This window comes from Helicoverpa armigera, chromosome 14 (genome assembly GCF_030705265.1).
Source record: "Helicoverpa armigera isolate CAAS_96S chromosome 14, ASM3070526v1, whole genome shotgun sequence".
NCBI lineage: Eukaryota > Metazoa > Arthropoda > Insecta > Lepidoptera > Noctuidae > Helicoverpa > Helicoverpa armigera.
The window spans coordinates 8,257,521-8,278,737 of NC_087133.1; positions in this window are offsets into that span (position 1 = coordinate 8,257,521).

The following is a 21,217-nucleotide window of genomic DNA, read 5'->3' on the forward strand; positions in this document are numbered from 1 at the left end:
GGATACGCGCGCTGACGTTCCGTTATACGCGCAAACTCGATAGTTGTTTAAAAGACAATAATTGGATCATGTATATCGTTAAAAGATACTAGAAATATAAAATTACCTTTAAATAATAAAAAGTAATATTTTCAACTGCAGAGATATTTTTTTTATTATCATAGTTATTTATTTTTCATCAAAATAGACTTAACAAAATAATGTAAAAAGGAACGTCGCATAGAATTCGGAACGATTGAGCGAATGATTTAAATATTTGTTGCTTATAATCTGTGGATATTATTTGAACCATAGACAAATCGAAGTACTAAACAGTCTTCTCTTAGTCTACGTTTTGTAATTAGGATGTCAAGACTATCGTAAGTACCGTAACAAACCAAGACGTCTTCAGTCTGGTTTAAACCACTACTTGCGGCAGTTTTTATAATAAGAGGGCTAGAGTTTATGTCTTAACGCAGAACTAAAGTACTGGTTATTCGCAAAGGGTAGCAGAAGTAAATACACAGATTCTGGATAAATATATAATAATCCCGGTGCTATGAATAATATACGAAGCTTGGCAAGTTTGGCGCATTGGTCAATGTTTGGCAAATACGCCAATATGCCAACTCACCAACACAATTGCAGTAGTTCTCACTACTCAATTATTCTAAGAAGGCGTTATACATAAAAAGGAGTTAGACACATAATTACATTATTATTACTTAAGCAGTAAATCCGGTTTGGTTTCCATGAAAACGTGAAAATAAAAGACTATGTTAGGTACCACCTCTATAATTTTGACGTCTTGCGGTTTTCGTACACGTTAGGTAATTTGAAAACCCAATAAGAAAAACATGAACACTGGTATCTTTAAACATAAAACGAACTAGTTACTTCCCTCCGTTTCACTCGCGTCCTAAGGGATCTTCTTTTCGCATCTCGACAAAAGTACCTGATAATTGTCTCCTGGCTCTGTCTCTGTCTCCATTCTAAATGTCATCTTAATCAGTTTAACCCTTTTACCTAACAGAAAATCGTAAAAGATAAACAAACAAACTCTCTTTCGTACTTAAAATATTAGTAAGGATATGTATTCAAATTATTTATTTAAATACCTCCAAACAAAATTCTCTGTGGAGTAGCCGCTACTGAAAAAAACCTTTTTCCAAAAGTTCCCTTGAGACTCATACAAGACTATCATTTTAAGAGTGTGGGCTGTATCATTTATCTGTGTTACCTTCTAAATATAAATTTTCTTTTTCATACAGGTTGTTATAAAAGAAACAAGTAACACTTACTTTCGTAACGTGGTCCTAAAGTCGATTAAAGCGATTTCAAATATTGCCAGATTTATAAATGGTTTCAGCTTGTTACAACCAAATAGGAAAAACAAAAACATATCCAATTGTACATTACAAGTAACTACTCAGAATAACTATATGCACGGAAATACAAAGTTCCGATATCAAGATAAACACATTGACAAACACATACACATTCAGCAATGACTTCGATAAGTTTTACGGGTATTTTTGTAACACCTTGTATAATGTATGTTTGATTCTTAAGAAGTTGAGTGATGGTGAGTAATGTAATGTTACGCTATATTATCATAAGAAAACGCGTTTGGATAGAAATGTTTAAGTTAAAAAATTGCTCCAAAACAGGACTGATGTACGCCTTCTTTGTACAGCGATACTGATGTTTTGTGGTCTCAAGAAAATAACAGAATGATAATTTTAGTTCGGGTGAATAGAAGTACTTAAAACTGTATTGCTAAAAATAGCTGGTCCTTCATTTAAATATAACAATTCAGAGGACACAAATAATTGTTGACAAAAGAAAAACGATACATCATCATCATCCTCTGAGCCTTTTCCCCAACTATGTTGAGGTCGGCTTCCTACATAAAAACGATACAATACAATAAAAATGCGGCCACTAACATTCAGATTTCACCATACTTATTCTTCAAATGTGGGGAATTGCTGATCAAAATGCTCCCTAAGATCCATATCAAATGAACCATAAAGCCATTGCTTGGCCAATAAGGGTGGGTCATAAAACTCACGGAACATGGGGTCTGTTGGTAAGCTGCAATTTTTATTGTCTTCGCAGTGATCGAGTGTCGGTTTAGAAACACAATGTGGGTGAGCCTTTATCTGTTGTGTGAAGATGACGATTGAAATAAGGTTATACTTTTCAATGTAGAAAACTATCCGTAATAAAAAAGTTACTACGTTCATGGTACCCATATACATATCGAATATCATTACAACCACGTTTCATTGCAATCTGGCTACGTACCTATTCTTTTCAAATATAAAATGATAGGCATTATTTAAATCTGTATTATTATTGGCATTATTCAGAAAAAAATGCATTCACGTCAGCCTCACTGTATTCGACTTAAAAATAGAAACCGTAGCTTCACAAAACATGGCTAAAAGGCTAATGAATCCAAAAGTACAATTCGCACAATAGTATTATCGCACAGAATGTTCTCGTTTCAATAAAATACTATCAAAAGAGAAACAATGGAAGCATTAACACTCAATTCTCAGCACTATTCCGATTGAATTTCAATTCCGGAAAAGTGCATTCGTTTCGAGTATCGAGTTGAGCAGTATCGATATGATAACAGGAAAACTCGCCTACATTTTTGATCGAGATAATTATCGAATAAGTACGTGTTAATTATATGAGGAAAATACTTTTAGAAAATTGACAGAAATACTTCTAAAATTTATAAAAAAATATCTCACGAAAATATTCCATCATAATAAAATCTTCGCATATTTTCTCGTTTATTAATTTACAAACTTCGTACTTCCAAAAATCTTAACTAATTATTTTATCTCAGCAAACGAAGTTGTAGAACTTTTAAGACTTACTAGACAGATTTATAAGTTGCTCTGATAAGGTGCTCGAACTTCGGTAGTATTAAGCAAAGTCCGGATTTAGGCTCCAAATATTCTCAAGAATTGATTATAACACAGATATGTCGTCTACAGTTTTAGCCAGTAATCCTATTACGGGCTTATCATAGTCTTATTACTAACAAAGGCCTTTTACAGAGAATATCGGACCAAGCAACTATCGGGAATCTGTCCCGACCACTGCCAGGCACATTTCCATATTTTAGCTCGGAAAAACATTGAGAAAAAACAAAGGATAAGATTAATGTAGTTTCTGTTACGTTTAGAACTTACAAAGCGTAAGATATAGACGCAGAAAATACGTTTTATATTGGTTGCTAAATATAAATCGACCTCAATTAGCTAGTAGTACCTAAAACTGCTATTTGATTTGATGACTGTTTCAAAATATGAAATCTTTGACGTCTTTGAAAAATCTCTGTTAAAAAATTTCATCACAAAAAAATATTGTCGTATTTTACAATAATGATATAACGCAGTATTACTTATATTTTTCCATCTATTACTCGTTTCAAATATGCAATATAATTCGTTCACCCCTTAAAAGATCAACATCGCCCAGCCCCTATTCCACAGCCTTTTACGGTTGTTTGTGTAAGGAAATAGAAAACCATAACTATATTGAATCCATTTACCCCTCAAGATTGGCTGTAGACATAGCAATTACTACATAAATTCGGTTAACAATAAGAGTGCGCTCACACGAAAAACTTTTAGTCGACTGATAGTTTTAGGCTTATAAATCAGTATGAAGATGAATGGAAGTACACACGTAACACTGTTACTGTTACAGCCTTTTTATCGTCCCATTGCTGGGCACAGGTCTCCTCTCACATGGAGAAGGATTGAGCATTAATCACCACGCTTGCTCAATGCGGGTTGAAGATTTCAGACTATGGTCCAGGTTTCCTCAAGATGTTTTCCTTCACCTTTTTATCAGCCATTGGTGCCCAAGATATATGTACGTAACAACGATCAGGAATTTGTCCGGTATCAGACTGACTAAAAACGAAAAAAAACACTAAAGCTGGCTAACAGTCGGCCGACTATTTTGTCTGCACTTTGTGCGTGGGATAAACCTCTATCTCCTTCAAAGCGCACTTAAATTATTGTTGTTTTGATCTTCAGGTCAAGAGGTGTACCTTTTCCCTTTCTTACCCCCATTACAACTACAATGTGGTTTGACCCAGAATCAATTTAATTGGTTCGTTATATATTTCATCTTAATTGGATTTGCTGGTTCTTCGTATTATGTGTTGGTATTATAGTGAAATTGATAGAAATTTTAAAGATGTTAACTAATTAATAATAATTAACTTTCACTAATGGGTAATAATGGTAAGGCAATTTTTCACTATTTTGTGGTCATAGTAGTTTTGAAGCGAGCTGCGGTAGTGTTAGAAAGAGCTACCGAAGTCCTGGTACACAAAGGTCTCTAGAATGAATACCTAAATGTGGAGTAAAAGTCTGGTATTCAGATTTTATTATCATATGCTATATATGATTTTAAAAAGATCATCTAATGAATTTCTATCTTCGAAAATGCCGCTTATTGTATTGTGGTTGTTCTTAGTATAAACTGCGTCTGAAACCCACTGTGAGCGTAAATAATCCTTTTCTTTTACGGCACCCATGGGAAAAGGCGGATATTTTTCGAGCATATACTTTCTACATGATTTCCCTATTAAACCTTAGTATGACAAAATATGGTTCATTTGCCAAAATAATGCAATTTAAGTACATAGTATTTATCTTATACAAACTTTAAAGAGCAAGCGTAAAAACATTATAATTTATGTAAAACATATACAGCCAAGTCATAATTTACATACGAAAAATATACATAATAATATGAAGTTATCCTGTAAAATGGTATACACGTCATTTTATGAAATTACACGTCGTTCAGGCGAAATTTTGTTAAATGTAAATTTTCTTGGAAGTGTGACCGTTTTTATATTACGATTATTTTATTACCTTTTAGTAATAGGGTTATCTTTTGGATCAACTTTTTCTTTTCTTGTTCGAATTTCTTTTATATTGAGTTGTAACCATTTCAGCAGAAAGAACTTTCATAATTAAACGTGTTGTTCAACATTATAGTGAGTTGAATTTTGACAGTAGTATGACTTTATTAATTCCTTATCTCATTATATTTGTATTAATTAAATAGTAATAAAGAGATAAACGCCCACAAACTACACAATTCAAGACAGTACGTAAGCCCACAAAAAAACTCATTAAGAAAACAATCTTTCATTTAAGATAATAAAAAACATAAAATATTCAGCAAAAAAACTAATCTTCATCTAGACACCTAGGCCACAATCTAATTTCGGGCTCTGTTTATTTCGACCGATAAGCTCGAGATTACTTAAAAAAATCGTCGCAAAGAGATTGCCTTAAAAAGGAGCAAGATTATACTGATGGGGCAAATCAAGGGCCTACGGAGACCATCAAAGTTCATTGACCTGCCTTAGTATTGACGGTAGTTCGTGATGGCGTTCGTTAAAATCCGTCGCGTCGTTTCACACAGCAAATTGCATCAAAAGTATTCAGTTGATTTCAAGTCTTTCAGTCGTCAGGGAGTGAATTTTCGATTGAATATTGAACTGGTGCCGATAACTACAGCTATTCAATATCAATTTAAGTATTAGCCGATTGCAAGACTTGGGAACTTTAAGTTATTTCGCGTGATGAGTTCTATTTGAAATCTAGTAAACTTTGTGCTAGTTGAAAGCTTGTGTGGTTAAATAAATATGATGTGATTCATGTTGCTGACAGTCTTATAATGGTTTTCTCATTAGTCATCTGCACAATTATTTGTTCTCCATTACTTTTGTCTCTAGTGCAATTTATATCATAGATTTCAATTTTATATATTTTCTTACAAAGTAACCCAATGTAACCCTTGTCATTCTCAACGATTCGAGGTTTTTTTCACGGCATTTTTTAAGCAATAATTAATGGGATTAATAACGTGCTATCGGCTCCCCGTTTTAAATTATAGCGCGGATATATGACAGATCCAATGGTTATCGGAACCAAGTCCATCAATAACTGTTATAATAAAAACGTCGTTGAACAGCGAACAGTTTTCAGTAACCATAAAAGTCATTATTAGATTAAAGGGGCGATAAAAATTTAGGACTGGCTGGATTAATTGAAATCCGTTGAAACCTTATGATCACGGCCATTTGTCGACCACTCTCCCGATACGTAAGAACTTTTTTAATAAAAACCTTTTTCCTAAAAAAAAAGTTTTGCGTGAACTTGAAAATGTAGGTTTGTAAATAATTTATGTTTACGAAGGACCAGAGTTCTGAATTTAAATTAGCAAAACAGTTTTGTAAACAATTTGATAAAATTATTCGCTCGTGTAAATATTTTACGTCAGCTTACCAATCTGGGTGTAAAATGTTGGTTGGATGAGTCTAATGTTCTTCGTAACTGCGTTCAAACGTTACCTGGACTGAAATAAAATATTCGACTATTATTATTAATAGATTTAAAGTGTACCGTATGTTTGTAAGTCAGGGGATTTGTGGTGACATAAGGTATAATGCAATTTTGACAGACGCAAAATTAAATTAGTTATCATTAAAATACAATAATACTTGGTTCTTAGCTGAAAATATATTTCAATTCAAGTAAAATTTTGCTTCTTTATTACCTGCAAATTGGTCGCAATATTTGTGGCATAAAGCTTTTTAAGGTAATCACTTGATGTTTGAGTGCTAAGCATTTCTTTCGACACGAACGACATCATGCATGATACACTCTTGACACACAACCATAACCTAAACAAACGCCTTTCCTCATTATAAATATCGAATGTAAAATATGAGATCATTTAAAATACGAGAAAATCAAACAATAATTAAACTCTCCCTGCGTTCCTATCTACATTTCATAGCTTCAGAGACAGAAGATTTATATTAATCTTAGTACGAAAACCAAAATATAAGGAACAATAGGAACGGTTCAACGTTCTCAAGTAAAATTATATATCTCTGCCAACATTCATTAAAGGAAAGTTTTTGTTGCGATGAAAACGATATTTCAAACAAACTTAATAATTAGACGGGGATAAACTAAGTTAATGTTCCGAGAAGTAGGTTCCACAGAAATCTTCGAGTGTTACGCTTTCGCAATTGTTTATTTTATTAAGATTATCGCCTTCTGTTTTATTTGCTTATGTTTATTAATATTGTAAGCAAGCAGCTAAATAATGGAAGTTGAGAAGTGCCGCGGTATCAAGGTAATCTTAGCGAGTTAAATATTTGAAATACGTCAGCTTCCGTTGAAGGCACCTACGCCACCATCGTGGCGGTAAGTCCCCTCTTTGAGGAGTGGCTCGGGAGGAGTCACGGCGCCCTCACGTACCGCATGACGCAGGTCCTCACCGGACACGGTTGTTTCGGGAGGTACCTGCACCGCATCGGTCGTGAGGAGGCGCCCGGGTGTCACCATTGTGCGGACAGCCCCGAGGACACGGTGGACCACACAGTCCAGGTGTGCCCGCATGAAGGGCACCGCCGGGTCCTCGTCGAGGCTTTGGGCGGCGGCGACCTCTCGCGTCCGGCCCTGGTTCAGGCCATGGTCGGGGCGAGGGAATGGGATGCCGTCGCCTCCTTCTGCGAAGCGGTCATGCTCGAGAAGGAGGAGGCGGAACGCCAGAGAGTTCGCACCTCTCATCCCGGCCGCCGCGCTGGACCAGGTAGACACCATGGGCGCCGGGTGTCGCGAGATGACTCCCGGCCACCGTAGGCGTGGGTCTGTGGGCGGTGAGTTCGGGTGGCTCATCGTCCCTCTGTCTTTCTAGACGACAGACCCGTGTCGACGGCGCGCGTTGTTCCACGCGCTCCTCAAGAGATGTCAGCAACCCAGCGGGGCCAGCAGGGCCAAGGCCTGCCGGGGCTGCGGGTTGTTCGAAAGAGATACCGCGGCCCTGGTACATAAAAGGCCTATGACGGAACACGACGATTTTAGTCAGTAAGAGTCTGACACTCCCTCACCGCTGCTAACCCACAGCGGGAGGGGTCATTTGATGATTTTACGTCGATAAAAAAGGCACCTACGCAAATTGAACAAATAACTCGTTGATTAATCATTTCTTTGTCTTTTATTACGAAACAGAAGTTTATTTTAACTCACTTTTTGTTGGTTTTCCCACCACGTCATAATTTGATCATTTGTTTTGGGTGTTTGGAGGTACCAAAATATAACTTATATACGATAAGACAGTCTTATTTATCTTCTTTATAATAAGAATATTTTAGACCTACTAAATATTCCACTGTAATTTTTCATAGCACAAGTAATATCCAGGACAATATTCTTGCTCTTTTGTTCATAGTAATACGCTAATATATCTTGCAGAAATGTCCAAAGAGTTTCAGTATTTTATTTCCTCGAGAGCACTGAATAGCAAACTTAAATAAACATAAAGGTGGCGACATCGCTACATAATATTTTATTCTTACACCTACTTTATCTTTACTGTTTCATATTTTCTTCTCACCTGCACTAAGATACAATTTGAATTGACTTGCAAATTGCATCAACTAAGTGACTTTAAGTTGACATAATTTTGCGCAACCTACGAAGTTAGATCAATTACATTTGGGGCTTGAAAGTCTCACGAAAAAGCATCATATTTTGGATGCTTTAATCATAGGATATGAAATTAATCAGCAATAGTGGTCGTTACAAAACAATAGCGTCGATTTTCAGTTATAATGCAGCTATTTTGTTTATTGATCATTTGAGGTGTGCTGCTGGCCTGCTGCTGTTATTAAGAAGTTACTTTTCTCAAAAAGTCGAAATACATTTGTGGCATTTTTTATAGTCCAAATAAAAATTAATTGATTTTACTTCTCTATGACACATCCTGTAGTTTTAAATTCCAGAACATTTTAGTACTAAGTTCAAATAACAAGTTAACAAATGTTGGGAACACACTCAATTACGATAGTTTCCACTATATTTAAGTTGTTCATCAAACAAAAGTTGACATTAGTTCTGTGTTACTTATTCAAGATATAGTTCGGGAAACTTCACTGAAAATGTGGGTGTGTATTTGCATGAAATATCTATGGTTATCAAGTTAGTGATTGAATATAGTAGGTATCTGTTGAAACAAATGACAAACCATTTTATTACCATTAGATCTAAAACTATTTTCAGTTGAGAGTTTGAGACTCTAGAAGCAAAAAGATAATTTTTGAAAACATTTTGATTGATTTGTTTTTTTCAGACATGATAAAAAATTGAAATTTTTACTTTATTTATATACAAACCAAAAATGAATGTCAATTTAAACTCCACGTGGTAAATTGCCATAAAACGTAACCAAAAAATATTCTTACTGTAAACCAGTAGCACAGTACCGAACAAAAGTGTCCTTTGTCCAACACAGCGGTCACGTACTACAAAAACAATGTTTATTTGTACCAATTCGTCATCTGAGCGATATTGTTTACAAACTGTTATTATTTTTGTGTGTATTTCGCTCGAAATAAAGATCTGTTGTTTGTTTCAAAACTGATCAATTTATTTCATTCAGAAAATGTTTTTATTAAAAGCTTTTTTCGTTTGTTTTGCGTCAAAGATGCTGAAATATAAATGAAAAACGTTCCAATTTGTGTTTGCTGATTGAAGTGCATTTATTGAGTGAATTAAATATTTATGGCTTAGAAAGTATTTATAGTTGAGTGGAATTATTTACGAAATACGTCATACCTATTTTGAAAATGAACTAAATGGAGCAACTTGAGATATCTAAGCGGTTTTTGAAATGTCTGACAAACATTTCAGATATAGACCAGGTTGACAGGTCCTAGCTTACCTTTAAGCGATTGAGCCCTGGGATTTTGACCACTCAATGGAAAATATGGCACACATTGACATACTCTGAGTTTTGGATTAAGTCATGAGAAATTATTTTTCTATGCAAAAGTACAGGTAAAATATAAAACTATCATTAAGCTGCTGCTCGCTACTGGCTATTTTAATAAATTTGATGAAAAAAGAGTAGCTAATCAAAAAAGGAACAAGAAACAAGAAAAGTAAATCACAAAAGCATCTTTGCGGAGTTCCAAGTTTCCATCCCGGGGAACTCGGAGTGCTTAAGACAAGCACCAATAATCCAATTAAGTATAAAGTAAAAAAACATGATGGCGTAAAAGCTAATTTTAATAAAGTGCCTTCTACTTCGGATCATTGTCAGTTTTATTGAAAAGTATACTTTTCACTCAGACTAATTGGCGTTTCCATAGATTTACGTTTTACACATCACTTTCAATTTGGGGCGTTCCGTGGCACGTGTAGGGAAAGTGATACTTAATTTGGATTTTACAATGCTTTAATGTCGACAAAAAAAGTACTAAAAAAGTAAAAACTGTGTAACATATAACACACATGTAGTCGCTGCAAATGCGGTCGGCAGTTGCAGTCGGCAGTTAGTATTCAAAACGAACCTTAAAATGTCAACGTAGACATATTTTTATGACCTTTTTAAGTAATTTCTCATACTAATAAGATTGTGCAATTTTCTTTAAACGCCTCTAATAAAACCAATTCTTTAAGCTTTAGAAATTAATTTGAGAGGATTTCGCCTTTTATGTCTACAGAATATGAAAGAGCTTTTATTTGAACGAGTTTATTTTTCTTACAAAAGACTTTTCAATGATGGATTGCTAAGTATTTGAAATTAAATACTTAATTAAGATTGTGACGTCATGTAATGAAAATAAGATTAAAATAATTGCGTTTTTCTGTGAGGTTCTTTTAGTGCTTTAGCTAAATGAAACGTTTTAATTAGATTTTTTAAATAAAGAAGTTTTCGAATATACACATTTTTGCAGGATTTTAGAAGCTTTCGTCTTATTAAAATGAAAAATAACTTAAGTCAGTTATATTAGAACATAAAAATGCTCAGTCGTTCGCTGATTCCCCTAATGGCTACTTAAAAGTAATGCACCAAATGATGACTGAGTCCCGTCAAAATTAAGTTAAGTCTTTATAAGTCATTTTGATCCTTGCTCAAAAAGATGAAATAATGGCTAGTAAATTGATTGATTCATACTTTTGTTTTAATCCATAGGTATGTTGTAAGTTGACTTATAGAACATAGAAAGCATAACAAAATTGTATACTGAAACTATTAAATTATTATCTCACAGGCAGATTTATAATTTCCTCTTAAACGTCACAAGTTCCAGCATCCTCAGCTTCCTCCATTTCACGATCATTTTTGACGAGAGAGTTATAGCTATCTATTTTTAATTATATCGCCTGCACTCAGAATGATTGCGTACTTAAAAATTTAATTTGTATTTTTATGGTACGGCGTTAATTACCTAAACAGGGTTCTCGGTAAAAAAAATCTTGTAATTTTATTATTTATTTATAATATCGATCTACAGTTTGAACAGGGATTTCATGCAGTTTCATCCTTGTTTTGTAGTAACTTATTCCATTAAATACTAGCTCCTAAAACTGAGTCCAGTATACTATGTACATTCAATCAGATCATAGGCATGAGTCTTGAAAGAATAACATAAAAGTCACTTATGAATTTATAGGTATAACATATTTAAAGATTAAAATTTAACGACGTAACCATGCCATACCTGAAAACACTATATTAAAATCCATTAACACAGTACCGATTTGAAATGTTCGCTGCATAGATAAAATGACCAACACGCAATAAATTTAACAGCACCAATTTAATAGTTTTACCAGCTTTACATACTTATAGCCTGTGCGCACACTGCAGAGTAAACAGTCGGCCTTTTTCTTTAGTTCGAGAATTCAATCAAAGTTTTTAGTCGGTCTGATACCGAACAAATATCTGATCGATGTTACGTGTGTCCATTGATCTGCATATTTTTTAACCACGACAAAAATCATCAAATGACACCTCCCTCTGTGGGTTAGCTGCGGCTAGGTAACTTATATATCTTAAACTAATACTATCTCCGTAACAAACCAAGCCATGATCATATCAAAAAAGCACAATTTATGCCTGTAGCACACCTCCGCTGCGAAACCCAAAGGGCGAAACTATGGCGGTTTCGCCCTTTGGGTTTCGCAGCGGAGGTTTGCTACAGGCATTAAAATCAAGCTAGTTTGTCTTAACTACCGATGACCCCAAATCAATAATCGGCCGACTAAAAGTTTGTAGTATGTGCGCGCTCTTTCGCGTATTTCCCAAGGGGAAATTAAACCGCTAACGTTTAGCCACAAATCCCTGATATTAGCTATTTATCTCACGCTCGATCCTCCTTTTGCAGTAAAAAGCGTACGTGTGAACCGATCTCATAATTGTATTTAGAATACATCAAGTTTTTTCCATAAAAAATGGGTTCAATTGAAAAAGCCAATTTGTGAAAATGTCTTTTCTTTTATTCTAAACTGTATTTTGTTTGTCTAATTTATTTAGTTACGGGATTTTAGAAAAAAAATCTATACATATAATAAATCTGTAGAAAAGTAATTTTTGTACATTGAAGAAATTGGCAAAAAAAATAGCCAGCATGTTAAAGGATAACTAACAGAACCCATTTCCATCATTTTTGTCATTTTTGTCTGTTTGTCTGTTTGTCTGTTTATCTGTTTGTTCGTTCGGGATTCACGTAAAATCTACGAATTCAATGCAGACAATACTTATATACAAAAATTCTACGTAACTTGGGGTATTACTTAGTTTTTGTTTCATCGAAATCGATTCACTCTATCAAAAGATATGATTAATTTTGTGAATTCAAGATGTAAAATATTACGACACGCAATCTGTTTGTCAAAACTGTACATTTGAATGTTGTACTTATATTAGTTGATCGGCCTATTATTAACCTTTACACAGAAAATCACACCTTCATAAGTAACTTCGGAAGAAAATAAAAACGAAAATTGTGTTTAGCCAAGGTTAAAGTAGCTCCATCTGTGGTAATCTGTGTTAAATAAAATACATAAAATTTGTCAAAGGAGCGAGGAAATTACCATACATTCTTTATAGAGGATTATTATTTCAACAGATGGAGTTGTGTATTTTCCGTAATTCACCATATTTTAACACGTAGTGTAATTTTTCGATAGACATTTCAATAGTGTTTGTCAGTTTGCCGTGCCACATCAAAATCCAATTATAATTATTACCTTGATGAAAGGAAAATAATACTTCTCAGCCAAATTTAAAACGGTGCCATCTAAATTATTTTTTGAATATTATGTCAAAAATGATGACTTTAGTATAACAATTAATATCATATAAAGTTGCAGATGGAGTTTATATCAGGATTTTTTCATAAACATAGTTTAGCTTCTCTTCCACTAATGTGGTGGCCTTAAAACAAATTACTTTGAGTGAATAGTATTAAGTAGACCTTCATTATTTTTTCTGATGCAAAGTATGTAAACTTAATCCTAGAAGAAAGGAGGATCTGTCTCTCGCAAGTGCTGCTAAGCGTGAGGTAGGTAGGTAATGTAGGATTCTGTAGCTTTAAGAACAAGCCCAGATACAAAGTGCAGATAAGAAATGGGAGCTTTCTCGATTTAATACCATACACAAGTAAAATGCTTTATGCGTCTGAAAACGTACAAATTGCGCGTCGCATACCAGAGACATGCTTACTTTCAACTTCTGATCGCAAATACACTGGTCACGATTACGAACAGTCTCAGTAAGACCCGAGCCAAGTCTAAAAAACACCTTTTATATAAAACTACGTTTGATGTCATTCAATCACAAAGACAGAATTGTTTTCTGTTGCAACAAATCCTATCCACCTGTATCCTATCCTAATCCAGCATGCATTGCAGGTGTGCATTGCACAAAAACCAATGGTATCCTATTCGAGAAGTCAAAAGAGTCGACCTGCCAACGTCAGCTTCTGCGCTAAGCAAGTGTTCTTAATAGTACCATCAGAATTACATTCATCGTTGAATGAGGTGAATAAATTTTCAGAAACCACAATAACAGTAGGAGCCAAAGCATATGATCGCTTCATAGAGCTCTGATTGGCCCCAGTTGACCAAGTCAGGTCTGATTTGTTCGTTCATCAGATCTTTGAAAGTTTTTCGGTGGACTTTTTTTACTTACTGTCGTCCTGTTTACGTGTGACACAAAATATGGTATATAAACGCAAGAGCGAAATTTTCCTGGTGTGCGGTAGTGACGCCCAGTATACAACACTTCTGTTTCTTTTGATTTGCTGGCTCCACCAAGAAATGACAAATTGAGAGCGTACATTTTGAAAATCTTGGCAAAACTGCAGGTTTCAAGTACGAACACATGAAGTGGACTCTCACAGATACGTACATTTTGCCTATTCGTGAACTAATGCAAACATTTCGGTGGATTCCCGGCTTAGGCCTCCCCCACATTAGGCGTGCGCGATCCTCGGGCGTGTGAGTAGCGCGGGCGTCGCGAGCACGTTGCATGAACGTCGCGTTTTGCTGCCCTGCAGCATTTACCTACAGTGAGGTCGCGGCGCGCACGCGCCGCTCTTCTTGACGTTTAACTGCTAAGGCGTTTAGCGGGTGGCGGGGATAGCAGGCGAAGGGGTAAGAACGCAACTCGAGCGCCGCGTCGCTTGCACTCTTGACACATGCCGCAGGGCAGCAAAACGCGACGTTCATGCAGCGTGCTCGCGACGCCCGCGCTACACGCCCGAGGATCGCGCACGCCTAATGTGGGTCAGCCTTACCATAGTGAGTAAGTGCACAGAAAATCCCCGTCATACAAGTGTTTCTCCCCAGTAGTGAAACTATCCTACCCTATGCGCCTGCTGATGGTGATGACTCATTTTATCATCCATCCGGCTATTCCCCAACTATGTTGGTGTTAGCTTCCAGTCACCGAATCTGTTTGAGTACCAATATTTTGCTTGGAGCGACTACCTATCTTCAATCCAGTCAACTACACAAGCCGATATCCATGGTAAGACTGACAGACTTTCTGGCTTCTGATTAGTCGCAGCAGCTGCAGAAAATGTACAAATGACAGCTTTGTCAGACTCAAAGCATATCATCATCATCATCATCATCAGCCTATCGCAGTCCACTGTTGGACATAGGCCTCTCTAAGTACACGCCACTGAGATCAAAGCATATAGACATAGATTATAACTGTTTCCTGTGAAAATTACTTACGCACCATACGTAATAATTTTCCAAATTGGCTGACTAGATCCAGAGATATTCACAACGTCACAAACTTTACTTCTTTTGTTTAGATAAATGGTCACATCCACAACACAACCTTGATCAATGAATCTATGCGACTGCTAAGTGCTAATCCTAATTATACTGTCACGTGAAAGAATGCACTTACGGGATAAGTAGTATTTTGTCTATTCTATATTGCCCACGCAGACGAAGTTGCGGGCAACAGCTAGTTGCTAATAAAATCGCAGTTTTTTAATTAATAATTATTATTTACAACATAACAACGTTACAAATGATCTCCTAGTCGCTAAAATCTAACTTACATTAGATAATTTAGTCGTAGTTATTGAATTTAATTCTTCAGCGATCCATCAATGTTTAGGTACGTCCGTTACAGCTTGGTAGTTGAAGAAAAATCCGCTATATTAAACCAAAAATTCAACTAATGCAGTACCAAAATTAAAAAAAAAAACATATCTTGAAACATACAAAAACTAACCCTCACTAGGTCAAGTACTAAAAAAAACCAGCCATTACCTATAAAAGAAACCTTACAACTACACACAATTCCATACAAAATACCGTTAACTGAATACCTTACTCCATTCCCCCACTTTTATGTTTTCCCCTTGAATTTATGTCTCAGTTCGGTACAATCACAGATTCTAGGATGCGACAGGCAAATGAAAACGTATCGTTCTGCCGGGAATGCCGTGTATATTCCAACTTTATCAATTGATTTCCTTCCCCTCCACTGGGATCTTCCGCGATACGTAACATTTTTATTTACTATAAATATTTATTTTATCACCTTGATGCGGAATTTTTGATTTCGTTTCCGCGATTCGGTTCTTGGGTGTTAATAAGTTATTGAGGTGTGAAGAAGAGTAAATGTTACAGATTTTTTTATTTACTGAAATGAACCAAAAAATAATCGTCTTGCTTGTCAATGAGTAGGATCTATCAATATTTAACCTGTGACTGAAGATAATTTTGGAACAAAGAAAGAAAAATAAGGTATCTGAACAATCATATTTTTAATCTGTTCTACTAGGAGGAAAAATGCTTCAAATCTTCAAATTTTTTACAAAAATAAAGAGGTCATTAACCGCCATATAAATCAGCATCTCACCTTCTCATATAGATAAAAACATAATTAAAACAGAACACCTGTAGTATATTCCAACAATTAGAATTCCATAAATAAAACAAAACATCCCGAAAAACACCCCTGAATGCCAATAAATTAATCCAAATAACCCAGTAACATAGTCAACAGAATTGTACGAGTATACTAAAAATATCATTGGGATTTACATTTGGAATCAGTCCCACCCATTTCAGTTCGGAAAGTAAACAAACCGTAATATTATACGGTTCTCTTCGATCCAGTGACCAGATAAAGATCTGATTGAAATGGAAATGTATCCTTGATTACCATAAAACATCGGACAACAACATAATTTGGAGAAAATTTCGACGAGAAACTATGTAGAATCTTTCGAATGCAGTGGCTTTTTGAATTTGCTTCTTCTATTACAACATAGTTTGCATTATAAATGTGTAATTTCTATTTTCATAGGATTTCAGTGCGGGTAGATTTTATAGCCATATGATAGGCCAGTCACGCCTGGGTTTTACGATTTTTAATAACCCTTCTGCGTATGTCATATTCATTGTAATTTGAACGTTGACATAAACCATCCATTGCTACATTTATCTGCAATAAATACCGAAAGCATATTGTGGAACGCCGGAAAAAAATCTTCGCAATAAATTAGGAATTTGTCTCAAGAAAATTTCGCATAATCCTTACCCAGCGGTTTCAGTAAATCACTAATGGTAGTTACGTCAGCACCACGAGACGTTACATTCAGCCATAAATAAGCCAAGGGTATCAATATCTTACGGCCACTGACAAGTTACTAACCCTTTTCTTTAAAATTGTCCCTCAGACCGTAAATTATTAGGCGACAGATGTTTTTATTAGGTCAAATTTAGTTACGGCTAACGATTTCTTGCGCTATTATTGTTAAGAAAGTTTTTGTGCAAGGAAAACAAAGGAAATGCCCGAAATTATTAGTCACGTCTAAATTGGGGAGCTCCAATTTTTAAAGCATTTTTTTTCTCTCAAACAATAATAATTGTCAAACAAAATGAAACTGTTCACTTCGTTTATCGGCTCGGAAACTTTCATTAAACGACTAGAAAGGGGACGGACTAACTTTTTGCTACAATGGACAGTATTTAAAAAGTGAGTTTCAACTTTGAATTCTAGTGCGGATTCAATTGACTCAAATGCTTCAAACGTTTTGTGCGAATTCAAGCATTAGTTAGTCACATGATTTAAAAGATCGGAATATATTTTGGTTTAACGCCGATATAAAAGCCATTTAAGTCTTAATTCCCAGTCATTATCTAAGAAGTACCTTGCTATCTTGCCTAAAATATATTTGTATTTTATCAACCTGTTTTCCTAGGTACATTTAGATGGATTTGAAAGTAACTTATCCTTCCACGAACTGAAACTGTGTGTTAATATTTTGACGCCACGTTGGTTAATTAACTATGTAGACTTTAAAAAGTTATAGGTTCCACGAAAATGCATAGAGAGCAACAACAACAGTTGCTATTGTCACGTCGTTCCTAAAAATACTATAAAAAGCGTACATACCTCAGATTTCGGAAATGGTTTGCACCATGCCGACATGGTCTCGTAAAAAATGCTATCAAATATGAAAAATGACTGCAAACGAACGAAATTGAGGATGCAACATTGTAACAAAGTTAACATGTCGAATAGACTTAGATACCCAACATTTATGTATGTAACTTTTTTAGGAAAACCAACGTCAAAAAGTATTATTTTAACTTCAATAATGCAATATATAGTTGGTGATTTTTATAAAAATCTTTTGAGAAATGTTTTTACGTTCCAGATCTTCAGTTATTTGTTCTGGAATTGTCAACTGACAATAAACACAGTACTGCTATTTATCTGTTGTAATTTTACAATACTATCGTGAAATATTCTTGAAACTGTAAGAATTCAAGCAAGAACTCAGTATAAAAAGTAAATACAATAACTCCATCGAATGCCAGAAGCATAAAGAGATATTTACTTCACATTGAATCCGAAAAGGTTTTAAAATACTCCGATACAATAGCTCAGCAAAAAACACTTATCACACACAACGCCAAGATATTACAATAAAATAGTTTATTTATTCGTATAAAACCATACCGAAAAGTGTGTCATAAATACTGATTGTACCGCAGATAGTGAAAAATAAATGATACTCGTAAATCTTGTATGAAAACCCTATAAATCTAAACGGGTAGTTCTGTACAGGTTAACCACAGACGAAACCGGCCGGGATCTGGGTTACATTAACCCTAATTACGATTTCATTAGTTTATTTTTGTGGTACCACGGTCGGTTGCTCTCGGTAGCCAATTAACGAATCCATGGACGCATTTGTAAGTCACTTAAGCTTTGTTTACTTTGCCCTTGCAAATGAGACTTTATTGCTGTATAAATAAGAGTTGAAGCTCAATGATTAATAATTTATATTCATGTGCAAAAAACTGCTAAATTGCATTAGTCATTGATTTCGCAAATCTTTATTATGTTAGAGATTTTTCAAAATTAATCTATTTACCTTCTCATATAATTTATAAAATATAAGCCAACTTACTAAAAATTACACTCATAAAAAATACTGGTCTCGTAAATTCAGCATATCAAAACTCTACGCAGGTAATACCAACTTTTACTTTTACGCCGTGTCAACTACAAAAAACTGAAATAGGCTTCTCTTTGACCTGAAAAACTTTGACCCAATAACTCTGACTAAAAGCACCAATTACGTCATTCAATTCACGGATGCATGCGTGTGAAAAAGTAAAAATATTTTAATTGGAAATGCTCACTTTCTGTGTTTGCTAATTAAAAAGGTTCGTTTGCAAGCTAATTAGGACCAATGATTAGTGAGTTGCACTGCATTTTGTGTGAGATAAATTTTATTTGGATTTCAGAAATGAATGGTCGGTATTTAACTACTCATCAACAGAATAAAATTACTAATGTTAAATAAATACTTCCTAGTTATTTCCTATATGCTGAAAACGCTTGCTTTCAAGAATCTATAGGCCTGGGCCTTGTTGTTTATATCTATATGTAACAGGAATCAAACCGTGTACGAATAAAACAAAGCCACTGAAATAAAAATACCGATTCGTAGATTTAATTTTCGATAGAATAGATGAAACTGTAGATACAAACAGAAAATAAATCTAAATATTCAATTAAGTTAACGTTGCTTCAATGTAATAAGTACTAGCCAAACTAAACCGAGTTCAAAGTGATGATACATTTTACTAGCGATGATGTAGCATTATGTAGAAATCTAGGTATATTAAAATGAGTCTTATTGAAAAATTAACATAAATGCGTTTAGTTTTTGGCTTAAAGGCAGTGAGATAAATACTCGGCCATATACCTACGTAAGGAAAGACGTTAGAAAGATGTCCTTCATATTACAAAAATAATACAACTCACACAAAAAAGTACATTCACATTTACTCCAATAATTTCCTAGACCTACCAACAGAATAGACTGCCCAAATATCAAATCGTATAGCGCACTATCAGCCAATGAGCGCGTATTGACCTCAGAAGGGTCAATACAACCGCTAGATAACATCGCAAGCCAAATAAACGTTTGAATGGACCCCAGTAATACAATACGCTAGACCCCATTTGACCCCCGTTAGAGTACTAGCAAACGGCAAACTTTTAGTCGGCCGATAGTTTTTTTGGGCTCATAATAATATCCAAAGCCCATTTCGGCCACAGCGGCTGTTCTCATACAAGGAGATCAGCACAAGTGCACTCACTATTTCTTCACTCTCATAGCGCGATGGGATATTAATCCGACACGACCAGAGAAAGATCAGGGCTCATAAATCAGTATGAAGATAAACGCATATTACAAAGATCAGGTGTTTAGCAGGTATCAGACCGACTGAAAACTGATGGAAATCAACTAGAATCAAAATTGTTTATATTTTTGATGTTCATAAGTGTACATACGTTGTAAAGGCCTAGATAAATGAAATTTGACTTTGACGACTTTCTTTTTTTAAAAATTGGGTACCATCGGGTCAACTATCGGCCGACTGTTGAGTCTCCAGTGTGCTTGTACTCTAATAGTACCCGAGAAAAAGACATGTTATATATTTCTTTTGTCCGTCGGATGGGTGTAATGTATGTATTTTTTTACTTAGGTATCTTATTATGTGGGCTGTTTTTTCTGCATGTCTTGTGTAAGTGGCAGTTTTCTTTTTGTGGTAATTAAGTTTGTTAGTAGCTGATTACCGTAGTGTTTTGTTTATGTTCATGGAACATACTTTGACAATTGCTAGGTTATTGCGTTAAAAGGATGGAGTGAATATCAGATACTGGTCAGTTACCGAGAAATGACTGAACTGAGAATCCCATGCAGCAGAATCGTTTCCTGACGTTATGCTAATTTAGAAACCGACCCTACTTTAGATACGAAATAGGAGTGTTGTCATATAACGTAAAATAGTTGACCGTATTCACAAATGTTCCAAGAATCCAATATTAAATTTGAATTCATTCGACCATGTTTAATTAAATGTCATAAAACGGTATTTTAAGTCCAACATTGTTCACACAAAAATAAATACTAATCTTATACAATAAAAAGAAAACAGTAGAACACTTTTCTCATTGCGCTAAACCCAGCGTAAAATATGATTAGAAAACTCTCATAATACCCAGGTCTTAGTGTGAAGTTAATCCGTGTGAACAACGAGAAATTCCCACTAACACTGTACAAAGCCTACAAAATGTACACATAAAGTTTCTTACTAACTCGTCGTCACACAACCACATGTTCAATAAACCCCGCTTTTTATTTAGCAAAAAATAAAACGCCGCTTTACATTCGACCCCGATAAAAATAATTTAATGACTTAATATTTTTTACTGTACGTGTAACATTCGCATATTTGTGAGTTTTTACAAAAACACAGGCGTGTGAGTAACAAAATGTAGAATTTACACCTAGCATTACCGTGCCTTTAGTCTG